Source organism: Enhydra lutris, unplaced genomic scaffold, assembly GCF_002288905.1.
Source record: "Enhydra lutris kenyoni isolate GAN:26980312 unplaced genomic scaffold, ASM228890v2 scaffoldscaffold41, whole genome shotgun sequence".
Lineage (NCBI taxonomy): Eukaryota > Metazoa > Chordata > Mammalia > Carnivora > Mustelidae > Enhydra > Enhydra lutris.
In genome coordinates this window covers 3,223,288-3,236,304 of record NW_019154125.1, presented here as the reverse complement: position 1 = coordinate 3,236,304, position 13,017 = coordinate 3,223,288, and the positions used below count along the sequence as shown (strand labels likewise).

At 36.3% G+C, this 13,017-nt stretch overlaps 1 pseudogene; it reads left to right on the top strand.

The window, feature by feature from the left end:
* LOC111155387 overlaps positions 1–9,323 on the top strand; it is a 34,855-nt pseudogene extending 25,532 nt beyond the window's left edge.
* The last annotated feature ends 3,694 nt before the right edge of the window (positions 9,324–13,017 follow it).

Sequence of the window (13,017 nt, the reverse complement as noted above, 5' to 3'; positions counted from 1 at the left end):
CCCTAGTGCACACTCTAATCAGTCTTACACAGATTACCATGAGTAATCTACTACAGAAACTGTTTCCAGTTTTGATGAGCCATCTGTTGCAATATTAATTTTATTAAAGTACTATTTTCATTAAATCACTCCCTTGCTCAATATCAATAAATCTCTAATCTCCACAGTCTGCCATTTTAAGACCCATAATCAACTGGCCAGTGTTGCCCATCATGTTAGGCAGAAAAACAGCCTCTCAAAGATGTCAGTATCCTAATTCCCCAAATCTTTAAATATGTTACTTTACATGGGAAAAGAGACTGCACAACATGATTAAATTAAAGTTCGTGCGATGGAGAGATTATTCAGGATTATCCAGTCTGGCCCAATGTAGTCACAAGTGTCCTATGTGAAAGAGGGAAGCAAGAGAGTCAAAGAAAAGATGCCACAAAGAGAGCAGGAGTCAGAGAGATGTGTGCCACAATCTAAGGAATGTGGGCAGCCTCTAGAAGCAAAAAAGGCAAGGAAACAGTTCTCCCCTAGAACCTCCAGAAGGAATGAGACCCTCTGACCCATTTTTTTTACTCTTACATTCAGAGTAGTACGATAATAAATTTTTATTGCTTTACGCCACTACATATGTGGCAATCTGTTATAACTGATAGGAAATTAATACACCCATGCATCCATCTTATTATGTTGTTTTGTTTTGTTTTGTTTTCTCTTTTCCCATCTATGACTTGAATGACCCTTCTCCACTTATCTGGAAATTCCTTTCTTTTCCTTACTGTCAACACAGGAAGGCCTGCCTTAATATGAATACCCTTAAGAAATCTCTTCCCACTAACTCCACCTCCATGGAATTTTAATTCTGACTAGAGTTTTCTTCAGAATGTATTTATGTAATCTACAAATGATGAAGACATGCATTACCTAAGGACAGTCACTGATTTTAAGTTAGACAATGAAGGCATGTGGCATATCATATGGAAACAATGTAGTGTAGTATTAGTATGCCGATAGACCAGCTTTTTCTCCCAAAGCCCTGATTTATAGTGTTTACTGATTAAATGCTCCCAAGAGGACTGACTTCAATCATCATCTCATATACTTTAAACTTACACAGTGTTATATGTCAATTATATCTCAATAAAGCCGGAAAAAAATAAAGACTGATTTCAAGCTACCAATGGTTTGACCACCAGATCACAAAATCCCTGAGTATTTAATAACGTCTTTAGTGAGCTAGTTTATGTCTCTGTCTCAAACCCATCAGAGCCTTCTTTTATAAATGTGTTCTCAAGTACAGAAAGATGGCTATTTTTTGCTCTACGCCTAATGGTATTTAATAACTATTTCTGAATCTTTGATTTTGATCATTTACTAGGTGAGGACTCACTTACCAGTGGGGAGGTCTTTTCCCTACCATTAACTTGCATTGGTATTCATGAAAATACCTTACACTACTGGAGAGGGGATTTCTCCCTATAGCCCACTCACTATCACATCTTTTACACAGTTGTAGAAATGTTTTAGTCAATAAAGAAAATATTTAAAAATCATTAAGTTTAAATTTTTAAAAAAAGAGGGTAAACGTCTCAAACTCCCAATTATCAGCTACATGAATAGAACCTGGTCATTTATCATCAGTAGAGAGGAAATCAGGCATTCTGTAGCTGTGCAGAGCCTTGGTACAACCCACGGCAGGCTGCAGTTCTTTCCCAGTGTGTGCCTTCTTTATTATGTCCCCCACTGATTTGATTCATGTTCATTCACTGGACAAATACTTCCAGACTCTCAAGAATGCTCAAAACAGGAAGCAGAGATATTTTTCAGGGCCACCTGGGCACACACTCTACTTTTCCATTTCCACTTAGCTGTCTAGTGCTTCACAATAATCACAAAATTAGTAGCTTAAGACAATGTCCATTTATCACTGTATAATTCTGTTGGTCTGAAGTTAAGCACAGTATGTCTGAGCTTTCCCTTACAATATCACAAGGCTAGAATCAGGGTGTTGGATAAACTGAGTTATCATGAGGGAGGCTTGAAGAAAAATCCAGTTCCAAGATCATTCCTATTATTGTCAGAATTTAGTTCTTGCAGTTCTAGGACTAAGTTTCTGTCTTCTTGCTGGCTTCCAGTTGGTTGGGGCCGCTCTAGGATCCTAGACATCATCAAATTCCTTGCAACATGGCTTCTTCATCTTTAAGTCAGTAATGGAGTGTCAAATCGTTTGCATCAAATCTCTAACTTCCTCTTCTGCAACCAGACAGAGACCACTCTCAGCTTTTAAAGAACCTGTGATTAGCTAAGTCTCACACAGATAATCTCTTAAGGTCAACTGTGCCATTTAACACAAGCTCATCAGAGAAATAAAATTCATCATATTCACAGTCCTGGGGATTATTCAGGGCTCATATGCAGAAGAAAGGAAGACAGAAAATTTTGAAGGTCATCCCCACCATAATCATTCTGATGCTAACTTTAGTTTCAAGAACAGGAGAAATTGATATGGTGAATATAAAGAGAAACATGTAGATTATTGGCATAAATTCTTGTGGAATGGAGCTTCCCAAATCCAAGATCCTAATCTGGGCAAAAAGTGTTACCAGAAACTATGTGCTGCTTTTAGGGTCTCAGTGAGCCATGGGAAGCCACTCTGGTAGTGAGATTTACACAAGGTAGCCACATCAATTTTTATAAAATTTCATTTATATAGATAATTAAATCAGGATCTTAATTTACTTCAGGACAGTAGAAGCTTTCTGGTCTAGAACACCAGAATCATTACTTCAGTTGGTGTCAGAAGTGAGATGAGACACCCTCCAAAGACAGAAGTAGATGCTTCTTGTTTTCATGAGGCTTGTAGTCTAGTAAGAAACATACATAAGGAAATAGCTGATAAACTGAAAATGTGTTGACTATGCCTTAGGCAAAGGGAGAAATTTATGCAAGTGCCCAAGAAAGAAAAAGGGTGTAGAGCACTGGAGGGCCTTCCAGTGTCCTAAAATAAATGGAAGGTGAAGGAAGAATGGAAGTAGCTGTTAAGAGGAATGAAAACAGCTGAGGTTGGAGAAGCAGGTTAAGTGAAAGTTCATGGAGACCCAAATACACCACGTAAAGGTAATTGAGCTTAAAAGTAATTGGGAGTCCAGCAATTCCATGAATAGGAATTTATTCTAAGGAGATAATAAATCAGTAAAGATTCATGGATGAGGATATTTACTACAGCATAATATAAAAGCCATCTATGTTCCCTCCTCCATAGAAATAAACTCAGTGTTCATCAAAAGGGGATTGATAAAAATAATTGATGGCGTTGGCCACCTTAAAGATGATATTTATTCCATTTCATTGATATACAATAACACTGTATTAAGAATGAGAACATGAAGGAGTAAGAGAAGTAACATAGTATTCATTATGCACAAGCAGGGAGATCAACTCTTACCAAGTATCCTTACATCCAATCCTCTCAAAAATCCAATGAGATAAAAACTGCTATTGTTCCTATTTTATAAAAGAAGAAATTGAAGCACAAATGGGTAGATAACCTGCCTAAATCCACACATTTATTTAGAAGCAGAGCCAGGATTAAAATCTATGCAGAGGCAGAATAAACCAATCTATGCTTCTAACTTGAATTCTGAAAAACAGAATACAAGAGGAAAAAGGAGATAAGGAGCAGAAGAGGACAAGGAAAAGGAGGGAGAGAAACAGGGAGGGAGAAAGAGAGAAAGAAACAGAGAATGAACAACAATCACTAGAAAATCTTAAGAGTAGTTATATCTGAGTTGTAAGATTTTGGGTAATTTTTTTCCTTCTTTCTACTTTTCTGATTTTGGATTTTTTACAGAGAGCAATTTGATTTTTTTTTAAATTAATAGACTTTTCAAAAGATCAGTTTTTGGCTTACAGATAAGCTGGGCAAAAAATACAGAATTCCACTATACCACTCTCTTCCCTCACATGTTTATCTCTATTATGAAAACCTTGCATTAGTGTGGTACATTTCTTATAATTGATGAGCCAATATTGACACACTATTATTAACTAAATTCTAGAGTTTACATTAATGTTCACTTTTTGTATTGTACATTCTGTGGGTTTTGACAAATGAATAATGTCATGTATCATCATACATTATCACACAGAATAATTTCTCTGCCCTAAAAATTCAAAATAAATCCTGAAAGGCAAATAATCATCACATATATAAAGGATTTAGGGTAAGTGTAAGAGACAAATTTAGTCCAATATCCCTGAATCTAGTCATTTCTCTCATACAGGGATATGCTCTCCTTTTGCAGAGGAAGGTCCTATATAAGTTGTTTCTCTCTCAGCCTTGTTCTTACAGACTCAAGCTCTGGCTTTACTTCTGTGATAGCATTTGTCTTCCTTCTAAGTTGCATGGTATTGGCTATCTATGGAAAACTGGTTAACTCTAAGTTCAGAGAGTTGTATTCTTTTATGATGGGCAAATCAAGCACAAGAAGAGCAAAGCCCTACAATGCCCCAAATCCCCTTGATATTAATGCCCATACAAGTCCTTCCTATGGGTCTTAGGAAAGAATTAAAACTCAGTGAAAGTATCATCTGTCACCACAGCGTTAGGTTTCTGTACTTCTTGTTCGGTTTACCCATAAGCCTAAAACTGCTCTTTTACTTAAGGATATAGAACTGGAGTTACATTTTGATTCACGGCTAAAAGGAGCAACATGTGTCAAAAACACTGAAGTGTTTATTTTTCTGATTTATTAGATAGTTTTAGGGAAGGAAGAAATACAGTCTCCTCTACTTATAGTTAAATAGCTTACATTTTTGGTTCCTTGTATTTGGGTACTACTTCTAAAAATGTTCTTATTTATGACAATCTCTTCATGCAAAGCATTAGAATATTTATCAGAATTTTCTTTATCTTTAGGAAATGTTGATATTCTGCTCTTCATTGATTACCAGTGAGATTTAATTTTTTTCTACACCCTTAGAACAAGTTATCACAATTTTAGCTTTTATGAACTAGAATCTGATATATACTTAGTTATTTATTTTTGTATCAGTTTTGGCTTCATCCCTGGGAATTGTTTTCTCTTTTTATATTGTGGATTAACTAAAGTCAAGCAAATTAACTAAACTAATTGTGGAAGTGGGTCAAATAAAGACTAAAACATGATTGTGAACATTAAGAGGAGGAACAAAGAATAAATCTATACTAACAAGAAACACATAACAAATTCAGGCAGATTATCCAAGTAAACAGTAAATGCCATTGAAGTAAATTTCTCACTATAGGCAGTGAAAGATGGAGGGATTCAATATATTGAAGGTATGTTAAGTTTTGTAAAATTAGTATACCTTCAATGTACACTGCAACTCAAATGGAAAACATAATCATAGAGTGCCTAATTAGGGTGCCTAATTAATTAAACAAGAACAAAAACATATCATCACTTAGAAAAGTTATGATAATACCTTAAGATTTTTTTTATAAGAATTTTTTAACCCAATAGATGTAAACTTCACTGATGGATCATGTAGTAGCGGTAATATATTGGCCAATGGAGAATGTGTCTAAAAGGAGAAGTGAGTAAATTCATTGAGGCTTTTATAAAAAGAAAAACAGAAAAAATTAGGAGCAGGTAAAGGGTACACCAAATTTATCTGTAAATCTGGCCCGGAAAAAGACCGTCTTGAGTATGGACTTTTGAAAACAACCATTGGCCAATTTTTGCCCCTATTCAGCTGTCTCTGAATGATTCTCTGACCAATAGTTAAGTTCATAATTATCTTCTAAACTAGAGGCTTTTCTACCCAACTGCTCATGGTACAACATTTCTACTCAGATCCCTAATGGGATTTCAGACTTAATGGATCCAAACTAACCTTTTTAATCTCTTCTTTCCCTACTTTGATTCAGACTGTCTTCTAGTTCTGCATTCTCTTTTTGGAGTGTTAGACAGCATTTTGCCATTTGCACGAGCTGGAAACACAGAGGTCATCTTGCATTCCTCCTTTTCCTCTCTATCCACCTCATCATGAAATCGTGACAATGCTACTTTTATTACATTTCACTGGTGTGCCCTGTCTTCATATCCTGTCAGCTGCCTCCTTCTAGCTCAGCTACCTGCTCTCCTCTGCACAAATCCTCGCTTCATTCTGTATATCCTCCTTTGTTCTACTTCCCTATAGATAATCTTTCATGCACCTTTTCAAAACCCTTTAATGATTCCTTCTATAGTTTGATAAAGACTACATCCCTTTGAACAGAAAGCTACTTGTAATTGCCTCCTCCATCGTACCTGTCCAAGACTCTCCTGAAACCCTATGCACGGGTGTAGGGAATTATTTGCCTTTTGTGGAGCATACTACATTTGGTAACGCTTTTGAGATTTTGTGAAAGTCATTTTCCTTTTCCAGAGATCCTTTCACTTCTTTTCCATCTGATGAACTAGCCGTTAAACAAGTCTCAGACACTATTCCAGTTTGAGCTGATCTTTACACATGTGCAAAGAATAAGCATTGACCACGCTGGATTGTAATTGCTTGTTCTCTATGCACTACTTGAGGGCAGAGACCATTCTTCTCCTCCCCTGTCCCCAGAAACCCTTGCTGCCACAGAGGTTCTACAATGAGCAAGGATTTAGTAATTATTTATTGAGAGAATAAAATGTTTGCAACAGCCAGATTCTGAAGGACTTTGAACAAAACAAAAAGGAGTTTACTCTATAGACATAGCTCTGAAGCATAGGAGGGATATAATCGAGTCTATGTGTTAGAGAGAAAACTTGGGTAGAATAATGAATGGGCTAAAGATGGGATATACTTGTGGTAGGATTGGCAGACATGTCTGCAGACACTACTATGGATTTATTGGGATATTAGGTTGAAGAATGGGAGTATGATTCATGCAGTGTTATATGTTAGGGCTGAATTACACATTCTGAATATATAGTACGAAAAAAATAAGAACTGTTAATCTGCTTCATATCCATGACATATCCTACCCAGTACTGCAATTCTGATAACAGATATTAGGCAGAAAAGCACGATTGCCACACTTTATAGTAATTAAGCAGATAAAGGGCTTATGCATTTATTCCAAAAATACTTCTAACTTCTTATAATAGCATAATGTGGCTGGATCAATCATAAATTTATAGAAACCAAGTTGTACTTATTTATATTTAAGCTCATGGAACAATATTTTCCATAGTTTGACACATGTTATTCTAGGATTTGGTGAAACTGTCCGTGAAGATAAAGAATCAATATTAAAAAATATTTTTTTTTCTAAATTAGTAAAAGAAGATCACCAAATTTTCAACAACAAATTATCATACTAATGCCCAGAATTTCTGCCATAATTTTTTAACTTCATCTAAAGTTTTCTTAGATATGAATTGTAAGATTTAATCTAAGATATTTTGTAAAGATTTAATCTAAACAAATTTCAGATAATTTCATGATGTTTTCCAGCATTTTATAACACAACCAAATTAAAAGACCATCCTCTGCTAATTTACATAATTAAAACTTCCAAAATAGTAAGGCTCAGGTAGGGCACATTCTTCCATTAGAAAATGGATGAAAATAAAGTAAAAGTTCAGCAGAGTCAATAAAAATTGTACTGCTTCATAATATCCACGTTGTTTGTCAGAACATCTTTAAAATCCGTAAGATTTTATTTATAAATAAAAGCCTGTTATAATTACATATATTTCATCTATTTTACACATTTAATATAAAGGAATGAAAGACTCATAAAATTCTAAACTTTAATATGGAATTACTATTATCATCATTATCCTCATTTATGAGAAAAATAGATTGTGGTGAGGAAAGAAAGGTTAAGATAACACATTAAAGGTAAAAAAGAAATAATTCTCCTAAATTACATAACCTATAAGTAAATATACTAGAAATAGGGTAACTGCATTTCAAGGGGTCAACACTGAATCTATTTTATTCCATGAAGGGTTGTTTATGACAATCAATATTGCCACTCATTTTTGATGATCTTTTGTGTCCTCTGTACCTCACATTAAATGCATCAACATGTTTGATTTTTAATTTAGCCTTGTTAAAGTAATTTAGTTCAACCTTCACTGAGGAAATGCTGTTATTTGCAATGACAGTGAATGCTATTTGGCCTCTAAGGGCAAATGGGACTGTCAGCCACATTGTCAAGTTTTGAGTTGACACAGTCAAGGAGCTAGTGAAGAGGGAGAACGGTGGGTTCCAGCTTTTAACAACATTGGGTGGTGGGATGCTGTAGATACACATTGCTTTTTAGTTTGTTGCTGCTGTTGTTCATTTTTCTAAATTCATCATCTATTTTTGATCCTGTGAAAGTTTCCATACTTCTCTTCACCACTTCGGGTGAAAACCTCAGTCATTTTTGAGTCTTCTGTCTTCCATAGCACCCATTCCAAATCGTGCTAATCCCACATTTCATGTCTAATCCAAATGCCTTCATCCTTATTCAAACTTTTGTCACTTCACAATTGTGTAGTTTTCCACAACATCATAATCTATCCCTCACCTTTACTTTCTGTGTGAGTCATGCCACCAAATAGATTAACACTACATTAATCTTTTTAAAAGTCTCATTTCCAGTCATGTCTCACCCAGATCTTTAGTGTCTTACATGATCTACAAACTAATGCCTAAAATTCTTTGCCTACTTTTCTCCTATTATTGTGGCACAAGGCACCATGAGCAGCAAAGTCTCCCACAATACCCTGTAAGAGGCTCACGGCAAGTTTTTGCAGACAGAGGAGCTGAAGATACAGTTTGAAGAACTATGACCCTCAGAAGGGTCATATTTCTCGGGCACCATCAGGTTTAATGTTTCCCGGGCACCATCAGGTTTAAATCCACTTCTCACCTCAAGTTCTCCTTATGTATTTTGGGGGACCAGCAGCACTGTGATGAGGCCAAGGCTGTGGATACTCCCCACATGGACAGTGAGGCACTAAAGAAACTCAACAAGAATAAAAATATTAGTCAAGAAGCTGGCCCAGAAATATAATATCTTTTTGGCTTCAGAATCCCTGGTCAAGTAGATACCATGAATCCTGGGCCCAGGCCTGAAGAAGGCTGGCAAGTTCCTTTCCTTGCTGATGCTCAATGAGAAAATGGTGGCAAAATGGATGAAGTCCGTGATCAAATTACAGATGAAGAAGGTGCTGTGCCTGGCGGTGGCCATTGGCCACATGAAGGTAACAGATGATGAGCTTGTGTACAACATCCATGTAGCTATCAGTCTCCTGGTGTCACTGCTCCAGAAGAACTGGCAGAACATCAAGAGCACCATGGGCAAGCCCCAGAGCCTGTACTAAGGCATAGCTTAACAAACCACAGTTCTACCAAAAAAAAAAAAAAAAAAAAAAAAAAAAATAGAATTTGCCAAATATCTCTGTTTTTCATAATCCGTTCAAGCTTTTTAGTCTTCTTTCATTTTTGCACCTGTAGTCACATGGAATTTATTGATTATATCACTAACTTCCATTGGTTATTGATAATATATGATCCCTAGAAAAGTAATTCCCTATGCTAGAAAAATCAACCCATATTTCTAATAAGTAAAAGAGTGTGTGTGTGTGTGTGTGTGTGTGTGTGTGTGTGCATTGTTCTATAAAGGTAATTTAAAAATTCAAACCATTTCAGGATCTTCTAAGTATTGTTAAACTTTGGAAAAGTAGGGCATTATTTATTTAGTTGTTCATTGTCTGTCTATTGCTCCTCATTCCACTAACATATAGACTCCACAAGAGCAAATATCCTAGCTCTATTGTTTACCACTGTATCCTTAATCTCTAGAATAGAACACAGAGTCTAGTAAACATTCAATAAATATCTGTTGAATAAATGAATGTATCCCCAGTATTTGGTAGAGTGGATGGTGTTTAGTAAGCAATCAAGAAATATTGATTAAATAGAAAAAATGCTAAATGACAAACATTAAGGAATAGTATAGTAGGGTCAATGTTAGGAATACGTGTGAATATTTTCAACATCCTTTTAAGGACCCCTTAGTGTGATTACCATAAATTTTGGAGTTAATATTTGAATCAAGGCTCTGTTTCTTAGGGAACAAATGCTTAAGCCCCAGTAGGGCATGTGAAGTCAAAGGACAATGTGGCTGCCCCTGACCCTCAGCAGACCAACTCTCTTTGGCTAGAGTTCAAAGTAACTGGTTGGATTGAAAGAGAGAACAGGGAAGGAAAGTGAATATACAGTCTTTGGTAGCCAGTGCAGAAGATTCAGAGAACAAATCAATAGGTGAGACTTATTATACAATTTTAGCTGAGCAAAAAATGAAAATGCAGTGTCCCTTATTCAAAAAAAACCCAAAAGGATAAATGTGTCATTACAGGTAATAAAATATAAAACTTGTTCCTTACTCTGTGGTTTCTTTCTTGACCTGTCATGTTGCGTTTGTTTGCTATTTAATGACACCCTCACTTGCCACGGAAATACTCACCCAGAAAAAGCAGACCCTTGCAGGAGCCCAGGGACCCCACCTGCAAGGATCTGTAGGCCACCACTGCCAGGACACCTACCTAAAGCCACCTGATAGACCCACAGACCTGGGAGCATAGGGAAGTCAACCTCCCCTTCCCACTACTGATAGCCAACACACAGTGGACCTGCCAGCATCCTTCCCTAGAGACTGAAGCTCCTGTGCCTAAACATACTGTACTCCTGGACCCCAGAGGATGAGTGACAGGATCAACATCACTGAGTTGTCTATTGGGACAGGAATACTACTGCCATTTTCTGCCCTGAAATATCACTGGGCATGTACTCCTGACCCCAATCCATCCCAGGTCCTTATCCAGCCTTCACAGAGGTCAAAGAGGGATGGAGAAATAAAGAGTCTCATATGGGTGGCCACCCCAGGCAGAGGGCATCAGTAGTCATGGGGGAGGGATGGGAGGAAGGCACAGGGCATGAGGGAGCAGAAGACAGGGAGTTGGGAGTTGGCCTGAGAACCCATCCTGAGGAGGAGGACAGCGTGAGTGCCAGTCTCCAAGTCCTGGCCACATGCTCCATTATCCTATATTGCTTCACACACAAGACGTAAATTTACAGATAAAATTCTTAAGAATTTCAACACCAGAGAGCAAAGTACTGAACACCAACGGTGGGACTTTTTTGAATGTGTGTGACCAATCTGGTCACAAGGCCCATGAAAATGACCTGGGAGCAGACATCCAAAGGGAAACAAAGCCAAGGACTAGGTCTTCTGTCTCCTGACAGGACAGTGAGGGGTTGACCTAAGGACAGGATCACAGGGTTTCATTCTAGTGTGTGGCCTACATCACTCCAACACATCTAACTGCACTGTCTAATCTCTACAGATTTAACATGTGCTGTGTTTTCTGATTTCTCTTGTAGATAAACTTGTTGTAGTTGTTATAAGCCAATGACTGTAAAAGAAAAGGAGAAGAATCTGGAAAGATAGCAAAGTGTTTGGTTCAGACACTTAATATAAAAAATAATGAAGGAAAGGGGAAAAAAAAAAAGAACAAAGACAATCTGCCCTGGGAGAGGTTAATACTTATTTGAATCATGATTTTCTGGCTTTGCAAAAGATGACAAATTATATCCATTTAACTACCACAACTCAGTAGTGTAATATAAAACTACTTACAAGATGGAAAATCTTTCAAAGGAGAGGCACCCTTAATATTTGTCTAGGGTAGTCTGTGTGCTAGGAACTTTGTAAAAATTATATTTTCTTTTCACACACACACATACTCTCTAAAGCAGGCAAATCCTCATTTTTCAGTTAAAGATGTGGAATTCAACAGTTATTCTAGGTCAATTATTACTCCAGTCAAGAACAAGCAGCTAGTAAATGGAATGGCAGGAGAGGAGGCAGGACAGAAAAAAATGTGTTTTGTACTTGGATTTTCCTCAATAAGCACATGAAAGTTGCATAATCCAAAAAAAAAAAAAATAAAGAAAAGTTAGAATGAATAATAATCATCTATTTGTACCAGGGAAGTTAGGTTTATGAAGACACAAAGCAGGTAATACTCAAATTTATTAGACCGCTGTTACATTATTCATTATTCTTTTTTTCCCTTCACAAATCACTAAAGAGAATATTTCAGAAAGAAAACAAATCTTTTAGACCGATATATTTTACCTTATGTAGTTATATATGCAGAATAAAAGCAGTGCCCATAGCAGGAAGTAAAGATAGAGCTGATTATTGTATTTTTCTTTGCAAATGTGTTCCACATATATATTTTACCAAAACATTCCAAAAAGCTCATAATAGAGAATTCTGAAAGTGCTTTAATTTATAATTTATATTTTTAACTTTCTCCAGGGAATGTATCCCATTTTAAAATATTTATTTAACATCCTTGACTCCTGAGTTTTTCTACCTAAAATTATTTAGAGAGCTTTAGAATGTGTGTGTGTGCATATGTGTGTAAAATGCAAGAATGTTTACTTTAATAACTCTTATCAAATTGAGACAATTTTAATTCTTTTGTTTTCTTTAAAGAAAACAAATCCATTTTAAAAAGCTCTTCCTCAGTTACAAATCTGAAGAGATGGCATATTGGTTCAATTAAAGCAAAATTGGTTAAAGATATATAAATATACATATATCGAATATATAAAATTGGAGCCAAAATCTCAAGTCATACAAATGTATTAAAGAGGTTTTAATAATTTCAAAATACTTAAAAATCTAAGTTTGCTTAAAATTCCAAATGGAGGATTTTGAATGCTCTCTCCAAAGAGAACATTTTTACAAATCAAATCTCAGTATATTTTAAAAAATTCTGAAAAAAATTTTTTTCTTAAGAATATGTTAGGGCAGGGTGCCTGGGTAGTTCAGTCTGTTAAGCAGCTGCCTTTGGTGCAAGTCATGATCCCAGGGTCCTGGGATGGAGCCCCCAATCCAGCTCCCTGCTCAGCAGGAAGTCTGTTTCTCCCTCTCCCTCAGCTCTTCTGCCAGCTTGTGCTCTCTCTCCCTCTCTCAAATAAATAAATTCATTAAAAAATATA